Raw genomic sequence first — 8,530 nt, 5'->3', positions numbered from 1 at the left:
GTATATTCACATATTTTTGACATGGTTCGCACCTTCAGACTAGCTCAGCTGCATCTTTTTTCATGGTGGGCCAATAATATCTTTGTCGCAGGACTTTATAAGCTAGAGATTTGCCATCTAAGTGATTTTTATAAATTTCTTCATGTACCTCTCTAAGTGCATAGTCGGCATATATTGATCCCAAATATTTTAACAAGAGGAGAGAGAATGATCTCTTATAGAGATGTCCATTCATTACCACATATTGAGAAGCTATCCATCGGAGTCACTTAGCTTCCGAGGAGTCTACAAGAAGAACTCCGTCGATTAGGTATCGGACGATCGAATCCATCCAGCATGATTCAGTAGTGAGCTGCAATACTTCCTCGACTTTATCGATACTTGGCTGTTCGAGGTATTCAACGAATGTCTGATCTAGTGAGTTGAAAGCGGTAGTTGCCAATCGCGAAAGTATGTCGGCTCGAGCATTTTTAGTTCTGGATATGTGAAAGATTTTGAAGTATTTTAAGATCACGGTAAGATCTTTCACCTTTCGAAGGTACATCATGATGGGATCTCAGGATTTAAATTCACCTTTGACCTGTCCAGCAGTCGTTGTGAGTCGGTGAAGGCCCTTAGATTATCAACCTCAAGCTCTTTAGCTATCTTCAAATTGGCTAAGAGTGCTTCATATTCGGCTTGATTATTTGAGGCTTTAGAGTTGAACTGAAGGACGTATTCAGTGACTATCCCTTCGAAATTTGTGAGTATGAGACCGGCTCTACTACCTTGTGCATTAGATGCTCCATCGATGTGTAACATCCAAGTTAACGCTAGGTCGGGTTCTAAAGTTGTAGCCTCTTTTATTGTATTATCATCTGTACCTTCTGACTTATTATCGGATATTGTACATTCTGCGATGAAGTCGGCTAGAACTTGCGCTTTTATAGACGATCGTGGGTGATATTATATATCGAATTCGTCAAGCTTTACTATCTACTTTGCCATCTGATCTGACATATTAGGTCGATGTAAGATTATCTTCAATGGCTGACTAGTCAGGACCACAATTGGATGTGCCTGAAAGTACGGATAAAGTCATTTCGTCGATATAATTAGAGCGTAGATCATTTTCTCCACTCTTGAATATCAGACTTCGACATTGTAGAGTACTTTACTGATATAGTAGATCGATCGATGGATTCAATTTTCATCTTCCTGAATGAGCACCGAACTAACCACCTCTGTAGAAGTTATCAAGTAGAGATACAGTGTCTCTCTGACCTTTGATTTTGTGAGCAACGGTGGAGAAGCCAAGTATTTTTTCAGGTCTTCGAAAGATTGTTGGCATTCATCCGACCATGAAAAATCCTTCGTCTATCGTAAAGTCTTAAAAAATGGCAAGCATCTCTCGACTGATCTAGAAATGAATCGGCTAAGAGCGACGATCCTCTCGTTGAGTTGCTGTATTTCTTTCTTTGAGCTTGGGTGCTTCATGTCGATGATGGTCATTATTTTTTTGAAATTAGCCTCGATTTTTTATTGTGAAATAAGAAATTCAAAAAATTTCTCGGAGGTTACTTCGAAAGCACACTTGGTCGGATTTAATTTCATTTGATGTCACCGGAGCGTATCAAAGGCTTTCTCCAAATCCCGAATATGATTTGAAATTTGAAGACTCTTTACCAGTATGTCGTCCACATATACTTCCATATGTCGTTCGATCTGTGCCTTGAAGATCTTATTGACAAGCTGCTGATAGGTAGCTCTAATATTTTTCAGACTGAAAGGTATTATTTTGTAGCAGTATATGTCTTTGTCGGTTCCAAAAGCTGTATGCTCTTCGTCTTCTTGTGCCATCTGGATTTGATTATATCCGACAAAAACATCCATGAAACTTAAAAGTCGATGGCCAGAAGTCGCATCAACTAGTTGAACAATCTTCGACAATAGGAAGCCGTCTTTCGGACAAGCTTCGTTCAGATCAGTATAATCGATGCAGATTCTCCATTTTTCATTGGCTTTTCTCACCATTACTATATTGACGAGCCAATCGGGATATGTAGCTTCTCTGATGAAGCCTACTGCGAGGAGCCTGTCGACTTCTTCGTCAATGACCTTCGATCTTTCAGGGGCAAAAGGTCGTTTCTTCTGTCTCACCGGCTTAATATTCGGATTGATGTTAAGTCAGTGAGTGATTATTTTTGAAAGAATCTCGGACATGTCGGTGGCCGACCAAGCAAAAATATTGACATTGGCTCTGAATAATTTTATTAATTATTGTCACTCTGAGTCGAACAGTTGCGATCCAATTTGGATCATTTTCTTGGGATCTTCTTCTCTTAACGGGATAGGAACCAGTTGTTCAGCTGGTTCACCTCTCTTTTGATTCTCTCTTTGATTTAATTTATCAACAGATAGAAAGTCTTCAAGTTTATTATTTTGAGTGGAAACAAGAAAGCAACGTCGGACAAGTTATTGATCTCCACATATTTTTCCAACTCCATTTTTTATCAGGAATCAGACTAATAAATGGTATGTTGAAACCACTACTTTCAGAGCATTAAGTCCAAGTCATCCGAGTATGATATTATAAGCCGAAGGAACTCGAACTACCATGAATGTTATGAAAATGATGCTCTGTTGTGGTTTGGTCCCAGCAGTGAAGGGGAGAGAAATTTCTCTTTCTATTATGACAGTATCTTCTGTGAAGCCGATCAATAGCGTCGAGACTCTTCTAAGTCGATCAGTCGGTAGTTGCAATCGAGAGAAAGTCAAATAAAATAAAATATCAGTCGAACTTTCATTATCTACAAAAATTTTTTTACATCATAATTTGCTATTGTTGCCAAAACAACAACAGCATCATCATGGAGAGTCTGAATTCTTCGAACATCTTCTTTTGAAAAAGTTATTACATTGTTGAGTCATCTCCATTTTGCTGATTCTTCTTCGAAAGCTGCCCCCTAGCTCAGTCGTCCGAAGATCATGTTGATCACCCCTGCAGTCGGTTGATTATTTATAGCTTCTTCAGCTTATAGCTGAGATCGTCGATCAGCAGGAGGTTGGGTCGACGAATCTCTCTAGTACTTCCTAAGATAATCTCATATAATCAGGGCTTCTATCTCATCCTTGAGTTGAATGTATTGTTCGGTATTGTGACCATGATCATGATGGAATCAACAATACTTCTTTCGATCGCAGCTCCTCAACGATGCTTTCATCGATGGAGGGTGTCATAAATATTCTGCTCCTTCGATTTTCATGAGGATCTACGCATGATGAGCAAAAAGGGGAGTATAGGAGTCATACCTGCCATAAGTCGGCCTTGGACTCCATCGTCGGGGCGAAGCTCACTTGTTAGAAGGTGACCGACTTGATTCGGTCGGAGCTCCGTCCTTCTTTTGTTTCCTCTTCTTCTGACTTTTGCTTTCTATTTGGTGACGGTCAGAAGCTCTTTCGTCTGCATGCATATACTTGTATGCACGCTCTAAAAATTTAGCATAAGTCTGAAGGAGAGTTTTATCTAGAAAATATGTAAATCATGATCCCCTCAGACCTCTTTTCATAGCCGATATAGTCATGTCTTCATTGAGGTCCTTGACCTCAAGCGTGGCCACATTAAAATGAGCCACGAAATTTTGAAGTGTCTCAGTCTCTCCTTGCTTGATCGAAAAGAGACTGTCAGAGATTCGTGGCGGCCTTCGACTAGTGTCAAAGTGAGCCATAAAAGAATGTTCTAACTGCTCGAAAGAGTATATGCTTTCCAACTAAAGTCTGAAGTACCAGGCTCGAGCAACTTTTCAAAGAGTGGCCGAAAAACTGATGCACAAGAGGATATCAGTTGTTCTCTGAATCGTTATGAGAACTTTGTAGCTCTTAAGGTGGTCAATCGGATTGATGGAGCCATTGTATGGCTCCACCTGAGGCATCTTGATCTGAGATGAAATCGATTGGTCCAAGATGTGCTGAGAAAGGGGCTGGGCGATGTGGAAGTCGTAATCGTTTAAGGATTTTCGATCTTCCATTTGGAGCTGAACAAGTCGACGATTGATCTTCTGAAATTTATGTTCATAATCATTGAATCATCGTTGAGAAACTCTAGAGGTAGAACCACCTGACGAGCTCGAAGGAGAAGCGATGGGTGTTTGCGGCTGTTTCCCCTTATTAATACTGTTAAGATGGGTAGGAGAGGGGGAACGCCGTGAACGATGAGGAGCATGTCGAGAGTATCGAGAATGTCCTTGCTCGTCTCGATGGAGAAGCCGAGACGGTCGCTCCAGAGAAGGAGACAGTGATCATCGTGGATGACGGCGGCTATGCCTAGAAGGCACCGACTGTGCCACCAGTTGTTCCACCTGTGGCTGTTGCTGCTGGGTTTGCTGTTGCTGGAGGTTTTGACTGCCTCCGTGAGAACATTTATTTGCTGCACAAGTACAGTGATTTGGACATTTATTTGCTTGGAAGGCAGTTAAATCACTCCCCTAAAGGAGATGTTGGCCCATTTTCATGCGAAGACTTGAGCCGCACACCCTCCTCCAAGGTACAACCCAGAAGTCAAGTACTCCAATATCCGTCGGTGGCACTATTTCGAACGGACACCGATCAGACACGTCTTTAGTCTAAATAATAATAAAAATAAACAAGAGGGAGAGAGAGAGAGAGCGAAAAGAGAGTTGTGAGAGCGAAGAGAGAATTGTTTCTTTGGAAAAAAAAAGACTCTATATTTTTTTTTTCTCTTTCTCTACTGAGAACTGAGGAAAGGATGGACTTTAAATAGGCCCAAACAGCCGCGGCAATTGTGCATATGAGAACGACCTCAGGAACAGATGCTCGTGTGCGGAGCTCCTGCGAAACAGCCGTGAAATAACCATGCGACACGAACTGCTCGCGGAACGATCAAATGGTGGAACGTCCATACGTACTCAATACGGAATGTTCACGCACGTTCGACATTCCACATGCGAGAAAGAGTTTTGAAACTCCCTAAAAAAAAATCAACAATCTCCTACAAGTTTCAAAACTCATGAAAATATTTAAATTCAGTAAATATGTTAAAACTTTCATTAGACTTTTACTATACTTAATACAAATACCTTCTAGGTTTAAACTTGCATTTAGTATAAAAAATACACAGTATGAAGACGAGCTGATCATAATGCCGGGTAGCGCTATTTAGGCCATACGTTTGGCTTGATTTTCATGAAAGTTACTAGAGATTCACCCTAATCCCATAGTCGCAGCCTCACGACTACTCTCACTAAGGTAGATCCTTCGAGGGTACATGTAATGGAATCATATCTCGCTGAATTTTCAGCTTTGGATCTATTAAAAGTTATGCTTAGCCTAACCGTTACATATAGAGCACTGTACCGTAGGGATGGGTTAGAGACAAACTCCAAGAAATGGTGCTTCCAAATATCACCTCAGAGGTCATTTCCCTTTGAACCTTGACTCTGAAATCTCCAATCGCAAAGGTAGGGATCCACTCTGGTGACTAATATACGGGCTTAAGCCCCATCCCCCTCGATGTCTCAAACACCAAAGCCTTTGAAAGACCTTTAGTTAAAAGATCAAACATATTATTTTTTGATCTTATAAATTAAAGTGATATCACACCTTTTATTTTATTTCTCACAATTTTGTATCTAATCAGAATATGACTGTTCATCTTTTTATTTGATGTCTGCTAATTTAACAAATCTATTAGAGCTTTACAATCACAATTTATTGATACTACAAATATTTTGAATGAAAAATTTTTAATATTATTAATTAAATCTTTTAGCCACTATGCTTCCGTACAAGTGGTGTCAAGAGCAGTTAATTTAGACTCAACATGCTTTTTATTATTATTGTTTGTTTATATGAATCTCAAGATACTGCACCTCCTCCAAACATGAAGAGATAACCTGTGGTGGACTTAACATCTAAATTATCTGTCATCCAGTTAGTATTACTATATCCTTCTAGTACTTCTGGATAATCGAAGAACAAGAGAGAGTAATCTAGAGTTTCCTTCAGATATCTAAAGACTCTTTTAAGAGCTTTTCAATATTCTTCACTAGGATTGCTAAAAAATCGATTTAGCCTGCCTACTGCATAAGTTATATCAGGATGGGTTCTATTTGTCACATATAACAATGATCCTATCCTCTAGAAATACTCTAACTATTTTATAGGTTCTCCTAAATTCTTAGTTAAATGTGAACTATGATCATATGAGATAGAGACAGGATTTAGATCAAAATATTCAAATTTTTTAAATATTTTTTCTATTGAATGTGTCAGGTTTATGACTATTTCATTATTTATTCTTTTAAGTTTCATTCCTAAGATTATATTCGCTTCTCCTAAGTCTTTTATATCAAAATTATTTGACAAATAATTTTTAGTTTCTTGTATTATTTTTAGTGATGCTCCAAGTAATAGAATATCATCTACATACAGGCATAAAATGATAAAATCTGAGTTATTCCTTTTATAATACACACATTTATCATGTTCGTTAATCCTAGAGTTATTCCTTAAGATAATTTTATCAAATTTAATATGCCATTATCTACGAACTTGTTTTAATCCATAAAATGATTTAATTAATTTACATACCTTATGTTTTTGAATTTGACTATAAAATCTTGAGGTTGATTTATATAGATTTCTTCTTTTAATTCTTCATTTAAGAATATAGTTTTTACATCCATTTAGTGAATCACTAATTTATGAATTGATGCTAATTCTATCAAGGTTCTTAAGATAGTTATCCTAGCTACAAGAGCATAAGTATCAAAATAATCTATGTCTTTCTTTTAGCTGTATCCCTTAGCTACTAACCTAACTTTATATCTTTCTACTGTTCCATCTGATCTTAATTTTTTTAAAAAATCTATTTAATTTTTATTATTTTATTTTCAGAAGATAAATCTGATAAAATCTAAATTTTATTCTCTAAGATTGATTGAATTTCACTATTTATAGCTTCCTTCCAATATGATGAATCTGATGATGATATAGCTTCATCATATGTGCAAGGATCACCCTCTACAAGAAATGTAAAGAATTTTTCTTCAAAATTTTTTTCAATTCTGATCCTCTTACTTCTTCTTAATTCAGTTTTAGTTTCAAGTTCTAGTTCCATAGATCTAGAAGAAGATGGTTCACATTCTAGAGATCTAAAAATTTTAGTTTTAAAAGAAAATATATCCTCAAAGAAAAAAATATCTCTAGCTTCTAAGATTGAATTAAAATTTATATCACTAATATCTGATTTAATCACTAAGAACCTATAGGTATTACTATTTTGGGCATAGCCAATAAAGACAGCATCTACAGTTTTAGATCCTAACTTTTTTTTTTTGGGTTCAAGAATATTCACCTTAGCTAGACACCTCCACACTTTGAGAAAATTCAAATTAGGAGCTCTGCATTTTCAAAATTCATAAAGGGTCTTACCTCTATCCTTAACAGGGATTCTATTTAGAATGAAACAAGAAGACAGAAGTGTTGGAAAATGTGTCCCAAAAAGCCAATCGTCAAGCTGTTGACAGTTGAGCAACCAAGTATTGTAATTGATTTGTTAATAAATAAAATATATTTGGCATCTTCATCATAAGCTTTCATCTTCTAATGAACTCCATTGTTATGATGAAGTCCTTAGGACTATTTAGGTTCGATAAAGAGAGGATTTATCGATTAGTCCTTAAAACTGTTCATGACCAAATGATAGGCTGTTAATAAGGACGACAGCTTCTATCGAGCATAGGTCGCTGTAAGCCATATGGGTTGGTTGTCCTCTTAACCAAGGAGTGTGGAGACACTGGTATGGCATACAGGTGAGATGTAAGGGTACATCATCATTGAACGTGACCAACTCCAGAGCATTCTGCTGTCGAGAATGTCTCTGATGGGATATAGGTATAAATGTCCCTTAGACTTGAGATCGCCTCATTGACTTGCAAGCAACTCACTATGCTTTGGTACTGGACTAACTGAATTTCTAATTCAGGGACGGAAGGCTTCTGGGCACAGTCAAGTACTTGCGAAGTCAGAGTGTGATCGAGATGGGATTGACCACTCCAAGAGTTGGAGAAGAATGAGTCGCTGTATTTCAATTTAGCAAAACCTTGACCAGGGTAATCCATCAGATGGATTTGATATTTTGAAATACAATGTGGACAACCTGATCAGAGTTGACAGTTGAGCTCTGGGGTGTCCTATGATCATTTTGGTCAAGGAGATGAATTATATGAAAACTATATCCGCATGGGTTCTAAGGATGTTGTTCTACACATTCGACCTATCCGGACGTCGGGTACCATTGCTAGATGGTCACTTCGATTGGTATAGGAATTTATTTCTATGCTACCGGCTTAGGTTCGGACCTATGAGGTCACACACATTAGAGTTCATGATCCGATCGGATGGTTGATCAACGATTAAGAATCATTATAGGGTTAAAAAAATCAATACGATTGACATTTAACCCAGTGCAAGTGTTGCAGGAGGATCGATTAGCAATTTGATTGCTAATTGGCTTAATTTGATTAAGCCA

Source organism: Elaeis guineensis, chromosome 14 (genome assembly GCF_000442705.2).
Source record: "Elaeis guineensis isolate ETL-2024a chromosome 14, EG11, whole genome shotgun sequence".
NCBI lineage: Eukaryota > Viridiplantae > Streptophyta > Magnoliopsida > Arecales > Arecaceae > Elaeis > Elaeis guineensis.
The sequence above is the reverse complement of the archived record's forward strand: the minus strand, read 5'-3'. Positions refer to the sequence as shown.